Here is a 23772-nt window from a genome sequence, read left to right as displayed (position 1 = left end):
GAAACATTTTAAATATTTATTTTACAAGGGTTTGTACAGTGCTGTGATCACAGCGTTGAGCTCTGCTCTTTGGTTTGCGTTTGTGGATTTTGCATTGCCAAAATGAGAAGCAGAGGCGCTGGAGGAGTGGGTAACAGTTGTGATACAGCTCAGTGCTGGAACCGAAAAGATGCAGGGGATGCTTACCGAGGTGCAGTGCTCTCTCCTTCACAGGTTCTCCTGGTACTGAAGGACCAGCCTGCATGCTGTACCAGGAGGGCAGCTCACGTGGCAGAAACCAAACCTACGTACAGGACAAGGCTGGGAGTCCTCTGTGAGCGGGATGGGGAGGGCCCAATGTCTCAGCTCAACTCCTGCCCATACAGAGGCAGCAGCCACAACACCCTGAGCCTGCTCCCATCGCAGCACTGCCTTCTCTGGCCCTGCATAGAGCAGCACCTGCATTGCCTTGTACTGGTTGTGCTCTGGGGTGCTGTTTGAATCAAAGACATTCACAGGCATGTCTCCTTCCTTTTTCATCTTGCAAGCACTTATCTTGTTGAACAACCATCTTTTCTTTTGTAGTACCGCTTTTTCAAAGGTATTTTGAAAGAGGAAAAAGAAAACTATTCTAAAACATCTTTTTGTGTGTGAGTGGGTACATGAGTTATCATAACACGGGTAGTTTGTACAAGTTTCTTGATTTGCCTGCTCTCGGTTTTATTTAAGTGTTAAATCTTCAGCCACTGCAGCTGCCATTTCATCAGGTTTTATTTTCCATTCAGTAATTACAGCAGTTTCCCTTGAGCCCCATACCTCTAATTAAGAGAGTTAAGTTAGCTATAAAGTTATGGGAATAAAATTAGTTCTGTTTTTATGGTAAAACATGCTTGCAAAAACAAGGCTTGTGGGCTTCATCGCTGCTCCTTCACGCTGTGTGTGTCACATCCCTGCCTCTCCTCCACCCTCGGCCAGTGCTGTTGACATCACACAGGCACCACTGCACTGGGCTGAGGGCTGCAGCGTGCGGCCCTGAGAGCTGAGGCTGCAGAGCTGGGTGCGGGCAGCCTGGGCAGGGAGTTTGCAGCACACTGCATGGAGCTGAAGGCCAGGACAAGTTCTGGTCCTGCAGAGTGCCCCGAAGATGTGTGGTGGCCAACTCTCTGCTGACTGTTCCTCCAGCATGGAATGGAGCTGGAGATCAGGGCGAGGGCAGTGCAAAGCACGGCTCCGCTGCGGATGGTGTGCTGCGTGTGGCTGTGCTTCCCAGAGTGGCTGCTCTGTGAATGGAGATGCACCTATCTGCACCTGTTTTATAACACTGAGGCAAAATATTCTGGGCATCCAAATAGTTTGTATCCCAGCAAACATATCCTGGCAGCGGGAGCGTGAGTTTCCATCTCACTGAGCTGCTGGCAAAGCCCTGGTAATTCCAGTCAGTGATACGGCGTGGGGATGATCCCCAGCACAGTGGTTGTGTCAGGTCACAGCATTGCTGCTTTTCCTCAGCGCTGTGTGTATGTTTACACTGAAGGGTGAAACACAGTGCTGAAATGTCCCTTCTGTGCTGCTGGACCGAGGTACCACGAGGTCAGAGAACAGGTAAGTGTCTGAGGGTTTTTGTACAGTGAGCATGAAGTGGCTTTCTGCACCTAGGTTGTAATGAATTGTTTTCAAATATTGTTGTTTTTTTGTTTTTTTTTTAATGCAAATCCTGGCACTGGTTCTCAGTTTCGCAGAGGCTGACTAATAGCAGAAGCGAGGATCGCGCTGTGCTGCAGCCCAGTCCCTGCCGCCTCAGCACGAAAGCAGCTGCAGGTTTCACTCTGTCCCCGGACCCATTTGTGGCACACGGAGGGGCCATGCCCTGCAAGGTGGAGCTGGATGGGATGGCCATGTGCACGGGCTCCTTTGAGCTGCACGTTGTGGCAGAGGCAGCACAAAGATATCTGTAGGCATGGGAAACTTGCCTTCAGCATTGTTACGGATTTTATGGTGTCTTGTGTACAAGAAAGAGAAGCCTGCTCTGCCTGCCTTGTATTACGTTACACGGCTTAAGGCAGGCACATGCAATGTTCATTTTAGAGGTCCATCGTCCATTTCCAGAGAGAAAGGAATGTTTTAGCGGGGCTTTTATAAAATTTGTATGCTTCATCAAAAGTCCCATTGTTCCCTCCTTAAAGCAGGATTATCCCTCTGGGGTTACCCATTCTGCACGGGTCAAGCAAGCAGCAGCACTCTGTTTTCACAGCCAGCTTCTGGCCATGGGGCTGTGCTGGGACACAGGCGAGGAGGAACAGTGACAGACCGGTGCTGGCACCTGCAAGGAGCTTGCACTGATATCGGCCCTGTTGGGCTTGGCCCAGGAAGGCATGGAAGAGTCTCAGGGGTGTGAGTGGCAGCCCCAGCACTCCGTGCTGCTCCCAGGTCCTGTCCCTGTGCTGCTGAGTGGGGGGGTCTGGAGCTTTGTCCTTTTTCTGAGGTGAGCAGTCAGGAAAACAGTTTAATTTGCTGAAGGATCTTTCTTACTCTAAGTTGACCCCTGGGTTTTCTTGAACTAATCCCTGAATCTGTCAGCTTCTCCTGGGCTGCTGGGCAATGGGTTTGCTTGGTTTTGTAAGCACACCACTAGTCTCTTACTCTCTGTGGTTGCATCTTGGAATCATAATCACGTTAAATTGGGAAATGACCTCTCAGATCATCAAGTCCAACCCTAAACCTTTCACCATGCCCACTGACCACGTTTCTCAGTGCCACATCTCTTAACACCTCCAGGGACAGTGACTGCATCACCTCCCTGGACAGCTGTGCCACTGCAGCACTGCTCTTTCTGAGAAGAAATTTTTCCTGATATCCAACCTGACCCTCCCGTGGCACAACTTGAGGCCGTTCCCTCTTGTCCTGTCACTATTACGTGGGAGCAGAAGCCGACCCCCACCTACAGGTCGTAACCCAGATGTGCTCACCCTGGGACTGGCAGAAGGGTGGCAGCCAGGTGCAGGCTGGGCGGTGTAGCCATGGGGCAATGGTCCCAGCTGAGACCTGCGGCTGCAAGCTGCAGCAGGGCCATTCTGCTGCTTGGCTCTGTGTCCTGCTGGCTGTGCTGGGCAAGCAGTCTGCAGAAGCTGACTGTATGCTAATAACCTTGCTCGGTGCAAAAATCAGCACACAGGGCTTCAGGTGGGCTCTGTAGGGGCAGCATATTGTACCGAGCACTGTCATGGCTACAAGCCGGGTAGGAGCTGCTGTAACCCTGAGCCCCTGCTGCAGCAGGACCAGGTGTTTGCCTTTAGCTGCAGCTGCTCCATCTGCAGGAACAGGTGGAGTCGTTGGGGATAGTCAGCAAAACACAGCTGGGAAAAGTTAAGAAAAGAGGAATGATGTGCTGCTTCACCTGGGCAGAGCAGCCCGGAGGCAAAGTGCCTGCAATACACACAGCGTGGTGACAGCGTGGGCTCTGAGTGGATTAATGAAACAGAAAGGAAGTAAGTGTATGCCTGAGCTGTTGTTTTTTTCTGGGTAGCAGTGCAGCCAAAGCAAATCAACTATTTCAAGAATGCGTGCCTTTGCATCTAACCTTGCTTCATAGAAGCTTTGCTGGTGAGCGTCTCTTTTTCATCTCTTACTCCAGGTTTTTATTGCTGTTGTTTAAATTAGGAGGTGTCTTTTCCCTGAGGCGTATGTTGTTGTTTTTTTTTTTTTTTAAACTTGTGGTGTACAAAATGAAGATTTTTGACAGCTGTTCAAGTTTCACATTGAGTGTGGCCCAGTTCTGGACTGAAGATAACTCTCGGTGTCTTCCCATGTGAGTTAACAGACTGCAGCCCTGTGCCGTGCACCTCTGTCTCCTTTCATGTGGTTCTCAGAGTAGCACTCGACTGCTCCTGTGAGGCTGTTGAAAACTCCTCTCTTTGAACTGTCTGAAGTGTTTCTGTGCATATTGCTAGCTTGGTGGGGCAGGCATCGTGCGGGCAGCAGAGCTCTGGGGATGGAAGAACAGGCATCGCTAACTGTGCGTGCCTATCTCCTCTCCATCCCTCTCATCTAGCTGGGAATCTTGTTACTGCTGCAGAGTGTGGCCGTATGGATGAGGTGGGGTGGGCACCACGTGTTCGCTGGGCAGCCTTGAGCAGGGCTTTGGATGCATGCATGCCATGCTTAGTGCTGCTCTTCGGCAAGCGCACACTGAATCCTGCATGTTTCCAGGTTGGTTGAGTTGTGTGCTCTGCTAACCTGTTCTTATGCTGATTCTTTGGGAGAAGCTGGCTGTGTGTATGGGAATTTTTTAGTCCTGGCCTGAACCACTGATTGAGCACCTGCAGAAAGGACCTGGTCAGCCTGGGAGCACAGGTGAAGGCAATTCAGCTGTGGGGCCAGAAGGGGTGGAGCCTGGCTGCACCTGTCTTAGACCCCGTTTAAGGGCTGACCCTCTCTGGAGAAGGTTCTCTTTGTGGAGATTCCCTGTGAGCGTAGATCCTCTGAGACAGGTGAGCACACTCCTTTTTCTTTGTACCACCTTTCCATCGTGCTAGTCCCTTTGTCATTACACCTCCTGTATCACCATTCCACCACGTTGTTCTTTCTCATTGATACACTGTGTTTTGCTGTGATGATCTGCGCTCATTTTGTTGAACAAGTTTGCTTTATGAATCTGGTGCAGAATATTCCAATTGAATCATTTTTCTGTTGGAAAGCAGCCATTTGTCAAGATTGAGACTTTCCCTGGGATCAGTATGTGTGCAGGAAATCCGAATTTCCCCTAGGCACTCTGTAGTGTTTACTAAACTGTACAACATGGCCTACATAACCATGCAGTGATGTGAACATGGCTTTTTGGCATCCTGGTGGAACAGGGGCTGCTTGGGGTTTCTCCCTGCTTTGTGCCTTGCTTCTGCAAGAGGGTTCTTTAGTATCCATAAGGAAGGGGAGAGCATAACAAGGGGCGGGAGGAGAAAGCTTCGTGTTAATACCTGAATGTAGACTTTCACCCTCTTTTCTTCAAAGTGTGAACATAAGATGCTAGAAAGCTTTTTCCCGGACTCGGTTATAGTATCTCAGTGTGTATTTTCCACTGAACTGCTGAATTACTGTTTTCCTTCTGGCCTTGGCTGTTCCATAGCTGTGTCTCTGGGGCTGGGTATTTCGGACAGGCAGAGCTCTGTGCAGCACTGGGCTGGGGGCTCCCGCGTGAGCAGAGCTCTCACCACTGGATTACAGAGGACAGGAATGCTGTTTTTTTTTTTTTTTTTTTTCCTGGAAACTTGTAAACATGAACTTCCTGCTGCTATGAACTGTGAGTCTGCATGTAGGCTTTGCTTGTGAAAAAAAGAAAGGGAATTAAACTTCGGGTCCTCATTCACCCTTGTTGGACCTCCTAGAGCTGTGTACCATCCTCCCGCAGGCAGCAGAGGCAAATCAAGGATCCCGTGGGTGGCTCTGTGCCTCTGCAAATCGGCCTTGTTTTATTTTTCCTTCCTGCAAGCGTCCAAATATGGATGCAATCCTAATAGAAGCCAGTTGGAGAGTCTCAAAACCTTGACTCTAGAATGGTGTTTCCTCACTTGTTTTCTTGTTTCATTTCTCCTACCACAGAGCTGATCTTTGGTGGCAGGGAGTTAACCCTCCCACATCCAAAGGGGATGTTTTTGGGTGATGCACTAGCCAAACTGGCAGCTGTTCAGCTTTGCATGGTACCACGGGTGTCTCTTAGCCCTGCTTTTGTTCCTGCCTGCAAGGGGAGATCTGCTGGACGGCATAAAGCATTTCAGCTGGTGGTTTTCACCTTCCGCGCTTAACATCTTGCTCTTCTGCATTTTGTGCACCTCTTGATGCCAAGACAAATAGTGCAGGCAGGCATTGTGCCAGCTCCCCATGCCTCTTGGTTTTTGGTTGGTGCATGGCTGGGCTGCTGCAGCTGGCAGCAGTGGTTGGGCACAGGCGTTGTGCAGCACTGCTGGGATGTCCATGGGGCACGTGGGTGCCAGGGAGATGATGAAGGCAGGGTGGGGGGGAGCAGAAATGAGGTGAAAAAGGAGATCGAAAGCATGGAGTGGGAAGAAGAGGATCTGGAAAGGAAGGAGGAATGGCTAAAGGGTGCCAAAATGTGAATAGAAAGAATGTGAGCAGGGAGCATCTGGCAGGATGAAAGGTGAGGAGGAGGATCTGGATGCAGGCTGAGCTCTCTTAACGAGCCTCCTGTTAATTAACATTTCTTCAGCTGCAGCATCAGGCCGTGGTCATGATCAAGCCGCTCTCCTCCTGCCTCCTCTGGCTGCAGCTCCCTACTGAGGCCCTGCACAGCCCTGCTATGGGCAGCACTCAGCAGCAGGCAGGAGGGGAGCGCTGCACTGTCCTGCACGGATCGCTCCCAGCAGTGCCCACATCAGCCTGCACAGAACCAGCAGAGGAAGATGCCAGGCTCAGAATGCCAGCCAGGCACGGAGTGCTGCGCTGGGGTTGGCTTTTGTGTTTCCCCACCAATCCACCCTCGTGGGCCAGCTGACAGCTGAAGAGGAGCTGACAAGTATAGGCGTTGGGAAGGAAAATGTTGAAGAAAAAAAAAAATCTACAAAACCAGAAGGGAAGTCGCCGTTTAAACTGTGTGGTTTGGGTTGTTTGGTGGGGTGGGAAGGGAGGGAGCCCTGCTCAGCGCTAACCGTGCAAACTAGCACAGCTCTGGCAGCAGCTGGAGAGCCCGGCCTGAAGCCCTCAGCCAGGGGCTTTGCTGGGAAAAAGGAGCAAAACAGAATGGAGGGCTTTTTTGTAAGCCTCGTGTGCAGCAGCGCGGCATGGAGGTGCTGCCTTGATGGGACGTGGGGTAGCACAAGGAGTGCATGTGCCATGTGCAGCTGCTGTGCAGAGGAGTGCCTGCAGCTGTGCTGACCACGGGCCACAGGGGAGGGAAATGCATGGTGAAGGGGGAAAGGTTCTGTGAAAGTGGTGTGAAACAGAGAAAGAAAAGCAGCTCCCGGAGTGAGAACATTGTCCTGGAGGGGGAAAGCTCTTGGTAGGAGGGCAGGAAGCGAGCTGGCACTTAACGGCCCGACCATGGGGAAGGGGCTCAGGGTGTGCCACCCTTGTGTTACCACTCATGGTTTTGATTGTAAATGCTGCCCTTCCCGGGATGAGAGCAAAAGCACACATTGTGTTGCTTTGAGATGGGTTCCCATCTGCGTGGTTGGCTTGCAGGCCCTCCTTCTGGTCCCAGCATAGGCTGGCTGCTGGTCCCTGCATGGCTGCCCAGCAGTGACTGTCACCAAAGCTGCCCTTGGAGGGGTGGGTGCATGCCTTGTGACAAACCTCAGCCATCCAGCAAGGCTGTTATTGATTTTTGCACCTTTTGACCTTGCTCTTTGGAAAATATTGTTGAGCTACAGAGCTGTTGAACTAGACTTAATCCTCAGCAGGCTGGGTTTTACTCCATTCAAATAGGCTTACTCACTTTTTTCCATATTTTCAAGTTTGGTTTTAATACCCATGACAACTATGGACTGGGATTTCTAATTGTAGGCACGGGTGCTTGGTTTAGGAACCGGCCTCCCCCATTATTTTGGATGGGACATCAGCCCCCGAGCGTTTCCCTCACGTATGTGGTCAGAGGAGCAAGGCTGCCTTTGCCTGAGTCCTTTTCCCTTCCTCCTGCTGTCAGTCAGCAGCCATACCTGAGGTTGCGGGAGCTCGGTGAGGTTGTGCCTAGCTGGTGAGCCTTTGCTCCCCCCAGTTTTTCTCACCGTTTCATCATAGTTGTTCTGGGTGTAAATTCAGCTCATCCAGTTAAGGCCACAGCCTTCAATGCATGCTTGGCCCCTCTCTGGGTAATATTGAAATGGTATAAATGCTGAATCCTACACATGTATGAGGCAATATGATTAGCTTTACTTGACTAATTAAGCTTGTTAACATAATCTGCCGAGTGCTAACTTGATGGAGGTATTAAAAGGAAGATGTTTGTTAAATGTGATAAATCTGGGAAGGGTGCAGCCTCTGAGGAAGGCACAAAGGAGGTGATGAGATATCAGACTTGCTGCCAAACCCAGGCCTGGGGGAGGAGGAGGTTCCCAATTGGTTTCCATTGGATTCCAGTTAGCATGAATTTACAGTTTCCATTCAGCTTGATAGATGGCTTTGGCCACCTCGCCGTACTTGGATTTATTTTCTGTGCAATGGAAAGTGGCCAGCCCAGAATGGCAGAGGTTTCCCGGGCTGCCCTGAGTGCTTGCTGAGCTTCTTTCCAAGATAAGAGCACGGTGGGCAGAAAGTAAAGCATCAGTGGTCCTGAAATACAGCGGCACCGAAGGGAAATGACAAGAAGGTCAGGTCCCCTGTGCTCTGTGGGAATGGGCTGTGATAGGCATGCAAATTCCACTGCAAACTGGAAAAATTCTTCAGATTTCCCCACTTTCCTCAGAAACCACACAGAGCAGCAGGTATCAATAGCTCCCACTGTTCAAACTTTGTTTGCATCGTTCTTTCCATGGAACATTGCCGTGAGAAGAAAGCAGCAGCAGATTAACGTGGAGTCGGGGAAAGCAATTTCCATGCTGCCGCCGGCTGGCCTTGCTCTTTCCATTGTGCTGTCCATGGGCAGAGGGGTCTGGGCTATGGAAGTTGGTGTGATGTGCATTCGGGGGGCAGGCTGCCTGTGGGCTACACAGATGAGCTGCTCGAGGGCGGTAGGTGCTGTGGCTCAGGGCCTCTCAACAGTGCTCATCTTCCCTTGCTCCCTTTGGGAGGAGTGCTGGCAGGAGACTTAGCACAGTGTGGGCTCGCTGTGGCACCCAGGTTCCCCCATCTCTAGTTAATGTGACTTGAGGGCCGGTGCAACTGGGCACAGCTGTCTGCATCATCTGTACCCTGGCAGAGCAGTCAGGAGCAGCGCAGTCCCAGTGCCTGGCGGCTGTGGGGATGTTGGGTTTGTGTACCAGCCAGGCCCTGGCAAGGCAGAGTGCGTAGATTGTGGTGTTTATAAACAAATCATTGTAGCCATGCTTAAAGTACTGGAAGTGACTTGAAATTTTGAAACTTCAGGCTACTTTAGGTTGTAAAAATAGGGATTTACTTGGACGTGTGGTAGCAAGCAGCAATTCCAATCCAGACATTGTCTTGCTTTTGTTAAGTCCAGTGTCTACACTGAGGTCCTTGCATTAAAATAAGATTCAAGAAGGGAGTTGGGGGTGCCAGTTAACCTGTCTCAGTTAGCCCCTCTGGGTTCCAGAACATTGCCTGCCTCCTAAGAGGGCTTTCTCTGATGGTGTTGACCCGGAGACCCAGCAACCCCCCACCTGCATCACCTCACAGAGGATGCTGTTTGTCGCAGCATCCTTCTCCTCCCCCGTGCTCCTGCAGCAGTCTTGAAGTTCCTGGGTAGGATCTGTGCAGCAGGACAGGGCAGGAGCAGCGGTGCCTGATGCTCAGTGCAATCAACACAGGCCTGCTTCCCTCTGCCTGGAGCCAGTCCTGCTGAGCGAAGCTGCAGCATGAGCTTGTGCCTTGTAGAGCCCCAGAGTGATGCTGCAAGGCACCAACTCATTGGGTGTGGGGCCATGGAGATCAGCTTTATGAATCCTGGTGCTCGTGGAGCTGCTTGCTTTTTGTCTTGCTTCATTGTCTGTGTAACTCAGAGGTGGTTTTTCCATCTTGGCGTATGAAATACTGAGAGTTTTGGTATTTTGAGCGACCTTCATTGCAAGTGTCAAAGCCCTGGCGAGCCAGAATGCTGAGCTGGAGTGCTTTGGTGATGTCCTGGGTCTGCGGGGCCACTGAGCTGCAGGGTACGGGAGGATGGCAGCAGCGTGAAGGTGCAAGGGGCAGGATGTGGAAAGGCCCTAACAGGAGGTGTTCTTGTGTTTGTGAGCAAGTAAATACCCACCACCTGGGCACCAACAGAGTGCAGGGTTCAGCTCGTGTCATTTCTGGTTTTGGGAAATGAGAATCCCTTGGGCTGGGCAGTGGCTGATCTTGGTTCAGTGCGGTCCTGGCAAGGTACGTAGGAGTCTGCCTGGTGGAGGGAGAGCTAAAACTGCCTGCAAACACTTCATAAGGATTATATCACAACCTGAACCTGCAAAACACAGCCTGCTGCGGTGAGTTCCTCCTGAGAGCTTCACATACACCTGTGTGCTCCGGTGCCCAGACTGCAGAGCAGATATTTTCTGCAAGCAAAATTCCAACATCACTTCTGCTTCTTGGATGGGATGTGGGCAGCTGTGTTGCTGTCAGAAGGGGCTCTGTGTGGGCGGCAGAGCCACTGGTGCTGCATTAGGGCACAGTGTGGTCCTGCAGAGGGACGTCCAGCAGCTTCCCCTTACACGCCTGCAGCCCTCGTGGGCTTCACTCCACCTATAAAACATTTCGGATTTACGTTTCGCTTTAACACTTCCTCTTCGATCCCAGCTAATATGTTACACATTTAATTGCTCTTCCTTTGAATTTTCCAGCCCTCATTTGGTACCCTTGCAACATCGGTCTCTTGTTATCTCACTGCTGCCCCTAATTGCTCCCACATGCCGCCTGGCAGACTCCATGGCGGGGGCTCGCAGGGCAGCGCACACGAGAGCTTGCTGCGCGCGGGGGAAAGAACCACCAGGAAATTGATTGGCGACTTTATCCGCCAGCTCACTCCTATCTGAGAAAGGCGAAGGCTCCTCCCGGCCATGATTTACAAGCGACTTGCGCCCCAGCTCGCGGGGCCCTGCCCCGTGCCGGGGGCTCAGCGCTGCGTACGGAGCAGTGGGTGTCCCTGCGCGGTGCCACAGACCCGCGCCACGTCCTGCACGGGGCGGTGCTGGCAGCTGGCGAGGCGCCCGGCAGCGCGGTGCGGGCAGGAGCGGGCGCTGCGAGGTGGGAGCCGGGCGGCTCGGCGGGACCTCCCCATCTGGGAGCCATCTGTGTTTCCCTGGAACCGGACAGGCGGCTCCAGGCAGTGAGAAATCGCAGATGTGAGGGACCTGACACATGTCCAGCTAATGAAAGGAGAAGGAAGGCTGGGCTCAGCCTGCGCTCCCAGATTAAGAGCAGTGGAGGAAGAGCCTTTTTATTTATATTGCAACGAAACGAGGTGTATTCAACAGCAGCTGGATTGTGCTAACCTCGCCTCGTAGGGTAAGCCGTCTGCTTTGGAAGGAGCTGGGGGGGCTCGTGGTGCTGGGGAGGCTGCGGGGCACCCCGAGCCCCTATGCAGGCAGCGGGAGGGGAGAAACTTGCATGGGCGCAGGGATCCTGCAGCTGAAATAACATGGAGCCAGGGGAGAGCTGCGGGGGGGCTCGCTCTGGGTTGCCGTGGAATGGTTTCAGTTTGATTTGATTTGTTTTTTCTTCCCCTTTTATTTTTCCTGAGCAGAGGGCTGGGATTGGTGCTTTCTGGGGAAATGCAGAGCCGGGGAGGTTTTTGTGTGCTTTAGCAAAATGCGTTTTTCTGCCGTGCCTCGTCTCGCTCTCATTTGTGCATGCAAATATTGAAGCTGAGGGAAATCTGCAGAGGCAGGTTTGTTCCGTCCTCCTCACTTCCCTGCGTTTTCGTCTTTCTCTGCATTGTGTCAGAATGCTCCTTTTTGTCTCTGCGCTCCTCGCGCAGCAGCCGATGCTCCCAGCATGTAAATCTGTGGATCGATGTGGCACAGGAGCGCACCTCCCTGCCCTGACGCTTCCACTGCCGGGCTGCAGCTGCTGCATCTCGGCTCCTGCTTTACTCCATTGTAATTTGACATACCTCCTCCCCCAAACCTGCCCTTTCCCCCTGGTTTTGGGGAAGGCTCAGCAGTTGCAGACACTCCCGTGCAGCAGCCGGCTGGGAGCAGCCCTCCAGGGCGCGCTACGTTCCCACCCCAGGGTTTGCTTTCTCTTGGAGTTTGCAAAGGGCTGGGATATAGTTTTGTTGTTGTTTTCTTTAATACGATTCTGAGTCTGCTCGGTGTCCCCAGGAGAGCCAGCAGACAGCAGCTACACGAGCTGGGCACCTTGCAGCACAGCAGCACAAAGGAGGATATAGGAGCAGAAAAGCTCCGACAAGGCTGTGCAGTGCCCAGGGGCAGCACCCTGTGCTCTCCGGGCCAGCAGCCTTGCTGCAGCCAGCCTGGGGGTTTGCCCAGCATGTGAGCTCACTGCTGGCTGCAGGAGCAGCTGCTCCAGGGACTTGGGAGCAGGCGGAAGTTTTGCTAGCATCAGGGCAGTGCAGTTGGGCCATTGAGCAACCTAAAGCTCCGGGTTCTTGTTGAAGTCCTGGGGAAAACTTTTCCTTTGTGGGTTCTGTAGAAGGAAAAATGAAGGGAAGGATTTGGGGTGTGTGAGGAGCTGAGCATGGTGATGGGGATGGCTTGGAGCTTGGTGGCTGGTTGTAGTACTTGTGTGGCATCTCTGAGTGCAGATGTTTTCAGAGCTGCGCTCTGGACTGTGATTTTCAGTTTTGGGTGGAAATGGTGTTCTGATTTTTGGGGACTATGGAGGCATCATCAGAACAGTTGCAGGTCCCCTGCCAGGTGCCCGGAGCTGCCCCAGTTCTAGCAGCCAACAAACCCTGCAACCCAGGGACACTGCGTGGGAAGCTGGGTGAAGAGGATGAAGCAGAGTCAGGTTGGGCAAAGAATGACCGCAGGAGAGTGCAGTGAGCAGAGGGTCTGAAGGGTCTGCGCGGGGAGGAGGGTTGCTAAAAGCAAGAAGAATAAGTTCTTAGTCTGAGAAGTGTGTTATGCAGAGTCTGCCCCAAGGAAAAGAGCAGAAACTCCGTTCAGTAGTGAAAGGGCCACAGTGGTGCTGCTGTGTGGGCTCCTGCACCCCATCATCTCTGCAGGCTTGTCCTGTCTGGGTGGTCAGGGGTTTATGAAGCTAACAGAGCCAAAGCCCGTTTGGAATGGGGCAGCTAGGGGCCCTCTGCTTGTTCAGCTCTAATTTTTCAGGGTTTGGAGGACCAAGAACCATGATCTGTGTGTACACAATGTTTATAGGATGTCTGGGTAGCTGGATGGAGTCATTTGAGGACTTGTGTATGTGTGTAAGAGGTTTAAGGCAGCACTGGCTGGTGTCTTACATCTGAACTTGAGCTGGTTATAATCTGTTGCTGCTTGGGTTTGTTCCCCATAACAAAAGAGCTGACTTACCAGTACCGTGATGTTGCAAGCTTCCCTTTATGGCACTGAGTCCTTCTGCGCAGGGCTGCTGTCAGCAGCTCACTGTGAGATGGGCTCGGATGCAGTGTGGTTCCTGGGGCAACAGCACTGCAGCTTTCCAGGAGCCCTTAAACTTTTCTGCATTGGAGCCTTAATTCAGATGGCATCCTGGGAGCAGCTGGTGACGGAGCAGCATGGACCTTGGTTTGGGAGCAGGAGGTGCTGCTCTCATTGCTGCAGTGCAGGATGGAGGCTTGGGCTCAGCCTCTGAGCCTGATGTGACTTTGAGCCACCAGACCTCGGCCTTCCCAGTGCTTTGTGTGTTGGCCACAGACATGCATGAGGACAATGGCAATTTCAGAGGTCTCAAAGCATTTTAAAGAATAACTACCATGGCTTTGGTTGGCTTTGTTCAGTGGCATTTTTATAACAGAGCTGGAGGTTTGTGGATGAGCTCCCTGGGCTCGCTGCTGGCGAGGAGTGACCCTCCCTTGCAGCACCTGCAGCCATCCCTTCCAAGGGACCTGGAAAACCAAACCAACAGCGCCGTATCGGTCCGTGCTGAGCTCTCCCCAGAGGGGCAGGACGAGGTGTGCAGTGCTGGCTGCAGGCTGGCAGCCCGACCTGTTGCTGCACGCTGTGTGTGCCGGGTGCGGGGCGGAACAGATGTGCGGCGCGGTGCCGCGTGCCGGCCGTGCTGCAGCACCAGGTGCAGCCATTGTTCCCATCGGGGCCATTCAGTGCTCTCGGCGGCTGCGCCCCGCGCGCTCCTGCATTGTTTCCCATGGAAATTAGCATTAAAAACCCATCCGAAACCCCCATGTCCCTCAACTGCAGGTGACTGTTATTGGCCCCAGCTGCCACCCTCGTGCTTGATTACTTCCATATGGGGTTGTGGCAAGAAGTAGGATCCACTCATTGATTTTTTTCTTCTTTCCTTTTTTTTATTCCTCCCACCCCACGCACACTTCAGCACTCCCAAAGAACAATGCCCTGAAATCTATTAAGCTCCCGACGGGCTCTGCATCCCAGCCACCGTTACCTCCGTGATGACCATTTTACAAGCAGAGCTAATTACACCCTCTCCTGCCTCCTTCCTTTCCTCACCCCCACCCCATAAATGTAAAATAGCCAGAGGGCAGTTGGCAGTAAATTAAATCTTTGCGGTGTCCTCAGAGGAGGTTCCATGCTTGCAGGAAGGAGTCTGCTGCTCTTTGGATGTTTGTTGGGGTTTTTATTGTTAACCGGAAAATGGGAAAGTCGTCTCCGTGGCACACTGTTGTGCCACTGCTGTTAAGCAGACGAACAGAGCAGGATGGGCTGGGGGAGAAAAAGACGACAAAAAAGGAACAGGTTAGTTGTTAATTCATTGTGTGGAGAGGAGCTGGGGGAAAACTGTGCAGATAGAGGTTGCAGAGTGCTGGGAACAGGGCGGCCTTCTCCCAGCATGGTTCATGAAGAGGGCAGCAGGCTGCAACGTCAAATCTCTTCTGGGTTTGTCACCAGCAGAGCAGCACAGAGCACTGTGGGGCTGTGTCTCTCACTGCCATCTTGCAATTCAGGGGAAGATCTGCTCCTGTGGAGCAGCTGCTGCAAGGGGCAGGGTGGGAGCTCATCCCAAGAAGCAGCCCATGAGCCCTTAGCTGCCATGGGACAGGCAGGGATGGGTGAGAACAGCTGGCTTTGTGGTGTTGAAGCCATTGGGTACAGCATCCCTCATGCTCTCCTGCCCTAATGGCACAGGTGACCAAGTCTGGTGACTCTGGAGGGAGGCTGGGCTGTGCACTTCTGTGGAGCGCTGATAGGTTTCCCATAGGATGCACTTCTGGCCTCCCAGAAGGAGTTTGCAGAGCTGCAGTGGATGGGGTTTGTGCTGGGGGCTGCTGGCCCAGCAGCTCATTGAATGATGATGTACTCCCATAGATTTGTGCCCAGCATAGCACTGGGTGACATTCCCCAAAGCACCCCTAGATGAGATGCTGTGTGTTGCCACCCGGGGCTGTAAGATGGCTGGAGAAGAAAGTCCTGTGAGCTTCAGTTGTTGCAGCTCAGGAGGCTATTTCCTAGGTAATCAGTGGGCTTCCTGGACAAACCCTGTCTTTGCCTGCTCCAGGTCTGCATGCTTCCCTCTGGCAATGCTCAGAGCAGGGAATCCCTGCACAGCCCCTTGCTGAAACACGTGAGTGTGTCCCAGTCTTGGTCTGGAAAAGACCCTGGATGCTGAGAGCTGTGAATTGTCCAAATTGGAGCAAAAAGGAGGTACTATTTTTACTTCTCCACTTTTTTTTTCCTCCAGTTTCAATCAGTTCTTACAATACCACCCCAGCAGTGGCAGAAAGCTGTTGGAATGCTTGGGATGCTCATGTCTCCAGACTTGCTTTTTGTCCCACGTCAGAGAAGGGAAAGCTCATTTCCCTCATCTGCTCACTGGAAGATGTGTTAAGAACAGAGAAATCCTTTTAGTTCTGCTAACCCAGCACCGTGGGGCAAGGCTGTAGGTTGGGCACTTCCACAGCTCCTGCCTGCAGGTGAGTGCCAGGCGAGGGCTTGGCAGGACGGCTGCAGGATGGCTGGAGCAGGGCAGCAACCTCATGCCGTATGCTGAGCAATTCTCCTCAGACTTGTTTTAAACCCTTCAAAGTCAAATCTCAAACTTCGGGGGTTTCTTCTCCCTAATTAAATTAGCAGGCCATATGGTGTTTACTGTGAGCGCCTGCAATATGGAAGGAGCTGCCTCCTGGATCACTTTCTTTTTCAGAAGCTGCTGCTTTACCTGATGTCGCTGTTCTGAAATGTTCTTTTCAGCAGCAGGCAGGAGGGGTCACCTCTGCCCCTTGCGCTGTCAGTGTCACCTTTGGAGCAGGGGTTGAGCTTAGCCAGGACCTTCCCTGCTCCTGCAGACCCCTTTGTGTTCTCCCTATGTCCGTGCTGCTCATGGCAGTGTGCAGGACATAGCTGGGTCTTGTGCGTTTTCCCATGCAGGTGCCAATTGCTTTAATGATCCTGGAGCTGAGGAGCGTGGAAAGCAACTCGAGGTTAGGGGGAGGCTGATATTGCTTTAGCAAGGATTACAGCTACTTACTGAGGCTACCGTTGCTGCCTCAGAGGTACGTGAAACTGAAAGTTTTGGAGTTCTGCTCTTTGTTAATGGAGTGTTTAGAAGTGGTTACTTTGCTTGTGGTGCTTTTATCCGTGCGTGAAAGCTGGAGGAGGAAATAAAGACTCGGGGGAAGTCAGTTGTTGGTCTGTTATTGGACCTTTGTGTTTAGGTGAGGAACAAAGCGATGTAGGAGTCCCCAAACCTCCAGGAGGAATGAAGGAATGAAATCTCAGTTTGCTGCCTGTGTTCAGCTGCTCCAGCTCCATTAGTAGGGATTTGGTAAGCATCGTTCCCGCGTGCAAGTGGGCTTTGCCATGAGCACATCCTGCAGTGCTGGATGTTAACCTTTCTCTGCAGTCTTACTGATGGATCTCTCCTGCAGGGCTTGTTGTTAGCTGGGGCTGGGTTACCCTTCAGCTTCAGCCATGCTTGGCTCATTCTGGGGTACCCGAGCCCCCCAAACAGACTTGTGTGTGCCTGCTGAGAGCTGCCATGTTAGCATATCCCTACAACGTGTGCTCCAAGGGTGCTTCTTTGCAGAAGAGCCTCTCTAAAGATAGCATCACCAAGTTCTGTGTTGTCAACCAGGGACACTTGATCTAAAAAACAACATTTGATACACAGACAAGGTTTGCAAGTGCCATCTGGATGCTGGGAGCTGAGCTAGGTTGTCTCTGTTCTGCATAAACTCACTGGAGGGGAAAAAAAAAAGTCCATGCAGGCAGATGGATTCTTCAGATCACCTGAGCAGGGCAGGTTGTTCCCTGTGCCCTCAGTGACACCACGCACTGCCGTGAGCCCATTCTGCTGCTGTGTGTCTCTGGGTGCTGGCATGGTCCTGGAGCTCAGCGGCCGTGGTGTTCCCCCAAGTGCAGGGAGAAACCCAGCAGGAGTCTGAGTTGTTTTGGGCCGGTGATATTGGGGTCTATTTTGGATAGGTGAAAATAATCTGTTCTCCTGCTGCAAGGCAGAACCTGGCAATGATGAGGGCCCTGCAGAAGTGGCTGTATTTTTCTGGAGTGAGGGTGCAGGGATCACAGATATCCTTGGCTTGAACTCTGCATGCTCAGAACTCCACCAGCACTGAGCACTGCAGCAGGAACCCAGAGAGCACCAAGCACAGCCCGATATGCGCTGTGTCCCAAGGCCCAGCTCAGCTCACATGGGTTATAAAGCATGTCTCACTTCAGGGCCTGTTTCTTGACTTTTCAGATAGCCTCTCAGATGCGAATCTCATTTGCCTAATGGGCTGGTGAGTGTAATTGGAAGGCAGGTGCACTTACATGTGGTGAGAAGTCTCACCTGTGCCCAGGCACAGATGGGGCTCTGCCTGCTGCATCGTTAGAGGGCATTTATAGGCACTGTGTCACAGCCTTCCCTGTGACCGAGGAAGGAAGGAAAACAGCAGTTGAAAATAAACTTGGGGATTTGCTTGAGGGTTTTTGCATGTTGGTTTGTGAGTTGGAGCCTCTCATTCCCAGCGTGCAGTGGTGGTGGCCATGCTTCTCATTTAACCAGCAGCACTGCGGTGCAGGGAGCCCAGGTTTGCTCTGTGCTGGCTGCTGTCTAGATTGGTTTGTGATGATGGGAACCAGGTCACTGAGCAGCAGGGCGAGGGAGAAAGGGAAGATAGATGCAATCCTAAACCATGGTTTTGAAGCTCCTAACTTAAACCATCCTCCTGTACGTCTGTAATAGTAAGGCTTGAAATCCTTAAATCTTTGCTTCCTGGGTGACTTTAAGTTTATGATGGGTTTGAATCTATTTTCTTATTTGAAATGAGAATTCTTCCTCCTCTAACCCCTTTCAGACTGCTCCCCTTTACCTTCTGTTGGATTCACTTCCCAGGTGCTCCGAGCTGACCCTGCCATATGTGGGGTGTGTGTTTCTGTAGGTGTCTGTACGTGCCTCTTTGTTCAGGCGGAGGAGAACAGGACTGAGAACTCCCCGGCTTACGGAAGAGGCGCATATGGAAAGTATGGCTATGGAAAATTGTGCTGTTGTGAAGGTGCCATCTGATCTCAGGGGTGCTCAGGTAAAACATGAGTCTGGGGAGGGGTGTCCCTCCTGATCAGGACTCGTGTTTGCCTTTCCCTCACTGTTTCTGGACTCTCAGGAACACAGACCCTGCAGCCCCTGCAGTGTGGGGCTGGGGCTGCAGGGGGTCCTGGATACCCCTCCTGGTTCAGTCTGCACTTGGAAGGGCAGCTGAGAACCTCCAGCTTTGATCTCTGAAGCCCTGCTGGCTGTGAGCGAGGTCTCTGTGGCATGCTGGAGGTCAGAGGGGCTTTCCCTGGCAGTTTACAACCAGGAGCAGCAGGCTGGGCACGGGGATTTCCTACATGGGCACGGCACCCCAAGCAGCTTGTGTTGTGCTAACACATGGGCCAGCTGCTGCCGTGCTCCTTCCCGTGCGACGGGGACACGTGTCGTGGTGCTTTGACCCTGATCTGGTTCTCATGAAGCAGCGTGTCTGCAGGTGTTGGAGGTGGAAACGCACCGAGAAGTGCAGCGGGCTCTGCTTGAGGCGTTCCTCCAAGGGAGCTCCCATGTGGCTGCTCCTCAGCTGGTGAGGACAGGGCTGGTGAGGAGCCCGTAAGGCAGTGGGCTGCACTGACCTAGAAACAGCAGCTTTGTCAACATCTGCTGCGTTCTGCGCAGGGCTGTCTGGAAAATCACCTCTTCTTCCACAACTTGATTTTTCCTACCAAACCAAGAGCTGGGGAATGGAATGCCAGGTGGGGGAGAGGAAGGGTCAGCAGCCTGGGAGCTCAGAACAGACTGATTGGGGTTTATTTCTGCTGCCAGCAACGAACAGACCACTGTGCAGAGGTGGCAGGGCTGGGCAGAAAGCTGCCTGTGGGACAATCGGGCTGTGGGTGCTCAGCATCAGCATCTCATCTTTCTCTCCTCTGAAGCCCTTTTAAATCAGTGGGTGCGTTTCTATTGACCTTTAGGAGCTGTGGAGAGCCCCTCACAGCTGATTAGCAATAAGAGGATGCCAATTAAACACAGCTCCTTGGGCTGTGCTGGCATTTTCCCATGGCAGAGGAGGGCACTGAGATGGGGCTGGGCTGATGTGTTCCATCTGGAGGGCAGGCGCTGTGGAGCAGGCCAAGCTGTGTGTAAAGAGGAGCCTTAAAGCCTCTGTGGAAGTAGAAAGCACTTCCAGAAGTTAGAGCTTGCTGCAGCCAGTTTTCTGCCTTTTGGGTCAGCATTTTCAGATATGGAAGTCACACCTTTATCTGCTTTGCAGCGGGAAGAAAAAAAAGATTCCTACTCCCAAAGTTGCAGTACAGAGTTGTTCCATGTAACATATGGGATTTTTCATAACAGGGCTTTTTTTTGCTTTAAACCTTGGCAGATCATAGCAGAACTTTGTTTTAAAACCCCGCTTTGAAGGCAGTCTGGTCCATTCGGAGAGCTCTTTTCCCCAGCTGGGCTCCTAGCAGCGCTCTGCAGGGTCTGTGCATCCGCTGCTGTTGTCACCCTGTGCCACAGGCTGGTGCTTTTCCAGAGGGGACTTGTGCTGAAAGCAGCAGCTATGGAGTAGGTTGAGAAAGCAGACCTCTGCACGGAGGCCTTTTGGGTTGTTTCAATGGGTTGGGCACTGGGTGGGGGCTGAGCGGAGGGGAACCGCTGCAGAGCCCAGAATGGGCTGCAGGGTGGGAGCACTGATAGGGCGTTACGGAGAGCACCGAAGGGCGAAGCAGATAGCGATCTGCAGTCTGCCGTCAGGAATCAATTATTAATCTTATTTCCCTTATTAACTGCTTTCTGGACTGGTTGCGAATGATAACATACTTTGCTCTTTCAAGTTCCTCTATCTGAGCACTGCGCCGAATTGCGATTTAAAGCGAAGCAGCTGTGTGTGGGAGAGGAGGAGATGGCAGAGGAGATGCACGCGTTTATTTTTGATGTACGAAGCGCCGGTCCCAGGCTCGGCAGCTCGCTGTGCCGCGGGGCTCTGCACGAGGTGCTGTCCTTCCCTCCCACCGCAGCCTGCAGGTCACAGCGTGGCTGTGCCGTACACCCAGCGACACGACACGGGGTAAAAGCTGACTTCAGAGCTCTCCGTCACCGCTAAGGAGGACTCAGTACCCTGTGCTTCCTTGGGCTGCTGCCAGCTGCCCCATCCCAGAGCCTTCCTCCTCCATCGCTTCCTGATGCCACAGTGCTGCACCAAGGTATGCTGTTGGGTCCTTCCTTGGTTTAGTTCTGAGCATTGGGAGCTGCCTGGAGCGGCACTGAGCTGCTGGGAGCCACATGCAGGCAGCCCCGTGCAGCCCTTGGAGCTGCAGAGGTGCTCTGCAGATGGCTCAGAGCTGTCGAGGGGAGGGAATGGCGACCTCGGAGCGGAGGAAAGATGTTAATAAAATTTAAATGTAATTCTTCCCATTTCTCGGTGCCTAAATGTGAAAAATATTAGCTTGGTGGAGACTGGAAACAGATGGTGAGCAGTTGGAGCAGATAAGCATGTTATTCAAAATAAACATTCAGCAGAGCTGGGAGGTGGCGAGCCATATTTCACTTCACCCTACTTACATGAGCAGGTCAGGTTACGCGGGTGCTGCTTCTCTTTGCATGCAGATTGCCTGTCAGGAGCTGCAGAGCCAGCTGCAGCACGGTGTGAGCACGGTGCTCAGCGTGGGACGGAGCTCTGGGGCCTTTTCTCCAGGGTAATGTATGGGGTTGTGTTGAAGCAGCTCTGTCTGTGAAGGCCGTGGATAGGGTCCTGCTGGCCCGTGGCACCGGAGCCCTTCGCTTTGCTCTTTCAGATGGTGCCTTTTGGCACCTGGACAGGCTTTGCTTTATCCTAAAGCTGTGATTGAGTTCCCATTTCAGTGGGGTTGCTGAGCCTGTGCTGCTGGGAAGGCTTTGTCTGGCTGAGCTGCTGGTGCTCTGTGATTGTGTTATATATGAGGTTCGAGGCCAGAAGGAGGAGTGGTGCCCCCGGAGTGTGGTTTATCTCCCGGTGCTGCTGGGCACCCTGGGGTGGGCCGTGTTGTGCTCTGTGCCCGTCTGCCCAGCATGCTGCTGGTGGGAGAGCTCGGGGCTCTGAGCCTTGAGGGGTGGCTGCTTCAGTTGAGGCATGTCCTGCCTGTTCTGTGATATGTCTGTGTACACTTTCGTGTGTACTACATGGAAGTTGAAGGCGCTTGCTCCAATTAAACCTCTTCTCTCTGAAACCGTCACCTACTTTTACTCTTCTGACTCTGAACTGTTGTTCAGAAGACACCGACTGGCTAACTCGCAGACCTCACCTCTAACCCTGCGTGGCCAAAGCCTTGGTGATACAGTCTCGTTGTGACACTGCTCTCCACCCTGCCACCTGCAAAAGCAAAAGGCGGATCCTGCTGTGTGCATTACAGCCAGCTGTGCAGCACTGTGCCGTGCTCAGCGTGCTTTTCCCTCACTCCTTCCAACGGGTTCCCTGTTCTGACTTCTCAGAAAGCTGCAGCCTGCTAAGCTGGAGTGCCCGAGCCCAGCAAACGGGGCTGTGAGGAAGCAGTAGGGCTCTGTGCAGCTGTTGTCAGCCCCGGTGCAGCAGGTTCCTCCTTCATCCTGAACCCTGACCAGGGGCATCCTGCACCTGCATCAACAGCACCTGGGGCTGCCCCCATCCATGCCGTGTGTCCTCAGCCACGGGCTCAGATCTGCTTCCCATCAAGGAGCAGGAAAGGCTTTGCCGTCTGCAGCTGACAGCAGGGCTTAACAGCCTACAGATACTGCCTGTGCTCGTGCGTAGGGCTTGTGGTATGGTGTTAAGTTGTGCACATATAAATATTATCACAGAAATGTGTATGAAGCATCCACATGCTGTGTGCTGTAGCAGTGCTGTTGCTCTCTCCCCTGCCCTTTGCTCCATGCAGGCTCGTGGCTCAGCGTCGCAGCCGGCTCAGGGCTTTGGCTTTGTGTGGATCTGCACAGCCAAAATGCAGTGGGGCAGAGGTGTGAGGCAGTGCCTGCCCCCCGAGCTGCCCCACAGCCCTTGCCTGGCTGTACAGGGAGGCAGTGCCCTGTTCTCACCTTGCTGTATTTTTCTTTTTGTTACTTTGTTCTCTGATTACCAAAGGCATTTTAGTATTAACATCAGTTCCAGGGGGGTTGAGATGCTCCCTGACTTACAGCTCTTTTCACCCGTGCCTTTTCTCGAACCCACAAGCAGGGAGAGATTACCAAAGCGGTTTCTTTATACAGTTTACAGTGCAAGCAAATGTTAGCCATTCTTCTGAGGTTACCTATCATAGCAACACTCTCTGCACTAAACACAGTAGTCAGAAGGCTTCTGTAACGGAAATCACTGAGTGTGGTCTGTTGTGGTCGGTGCCCACCCCACATGCCCCACTGACAGCACATGGGGCACACAGCACAGGCTCTGGGCCATAGCTGTCCCACTCCAGGCAGGAGCTCTGCAGCATCTAAAAGCTGTGACTCCAAGTGCTGTGGAATCTGCCCCATCAGCTTCCTGAGGATGTGACATTCCTGCATCAAGCTGGGATTAGAACAGTGTGCTCAGGTTTCTCCCTGCTCCTGGTGAATCATCCTCCAGTGTGATGTCCCAATGCTTCCATGTCAGAAGGAGCCCTCCCGTGGGATTGCGGTGCTGCAGCCCCCTCTGTGCTTCACATTTGCTGTTCCTGGGTGCAAACTCACTGTGTCATCACCAGGTTGGGTCAGTGGGCAGCACAGTGGTAAAAGCATTGTGCTGCACATGTGCTCAGTCCGTGTGCTGCAGGCACTGCTGGAAAAACAGACACAACATTGGTAAGCGTTTTGAGAGGAGCTGCATGGGAGCACCCAGCACCTGGGCTGGAACAGGCCTTGCTAATGGAAAACCCATCAGTGTCCCAGGGCAGGCAGGTGTCCTGCTTGGGGCATTCGGCCATCAGCAAGGATGGCCCTTGGTGCAGTGTAACCCAGGGAGCTGTGCTGGTGTTCAGCTCTCAGCCACGATTCCAGCTTTGCTGGGACCTGCAGCATCTTCTGTGCCTCTGGAGGCAGCACTGCTGTGTTGCCATTGGTGAGCCAGTAAATATTTCTAAATAGTGAAATGTGCAAAGAGGAGGTGGGGAGGGCAGCGTCTCCGTGGGACAAAGGCTGTCTGGTTTTTAGTCCCAGTCAGCCAGGGGCTGGCTCACGTCCCTGCTCACAGCCTGTTCTGTAGGCATGGTTCTCATGAAATGGATGCGATTAGGCTAAAACTGAGTTTTAGAAGGATGGGTTTTATCTGGGTTTTAGAGGCCCCAGGCCTTTAGCAGGAAGCTTTATGCTTATCTGCCCTGCCTGGTCCTTGCTGTCTGTTGGAGCACACCCGAAGGTGAGGTGCTGACTCCTCCAGACCTGGCTTTCGTAGAACTGTAGAATGGTTTGAGTTGGAAGGGATCTTTAAACTTAGTCCCATCCCCCTGCAGTGAACAGAGACACCCACAGCTCCATCAGGTGCTCAGAGCCTGCTCCAGCCTGACATTGGTGTCACCAGGCACAGGGCACCCACCACCTCCCAGGGCACCCCGTCCCAGTGCCTCACCACCCTCGTTGTGGGTAACTTCTTCCTCACTTGGTAGCACAGTGCTAGCTGGTTGTATTCTA

General features: G+C 52.8%; 1 protein-coding gene across 4 annotated transcripts in view; it reads left to right on the top strand.

The window, feature by feature from the left end:
* The window catches only part of CBFA2T2 (CBFA2/RUNX1 partner transcriptional co-repressor 2), a 51435-nt gene that overhangs the window by 12330 nt on the left and 15333 nt on the right, over positions 1–23772 (top strand). The window contains exons 1-2 of one of the 4 annotated variants that reach the window (XM_046902819.1): positions 10797–11079; positions 20181–20366. The gene's annotated coding sequence lies outside the window, so the exon portion shown is untranslated. 4 annotated transcript variants of the gene reach the window in all.

This window comes from Gallus gallus, chromosome 20 (assembly GCF_016699485.2).
Source record: "Gallus gallus isolate bGalGal1 chromosome 20, bGalGal1.mat.broiler.GRCg7b, whole genome shotgun sequence".
NCBI classification, from domain to species: Eukaryota; Metazoa; Chordata; class Aves; order Galliformes; family Phasianidae; genus Gallus; species Gallus gallus.
This window is presented reverse-complemented; position numbering and strand designations above follow the sequence as displayed.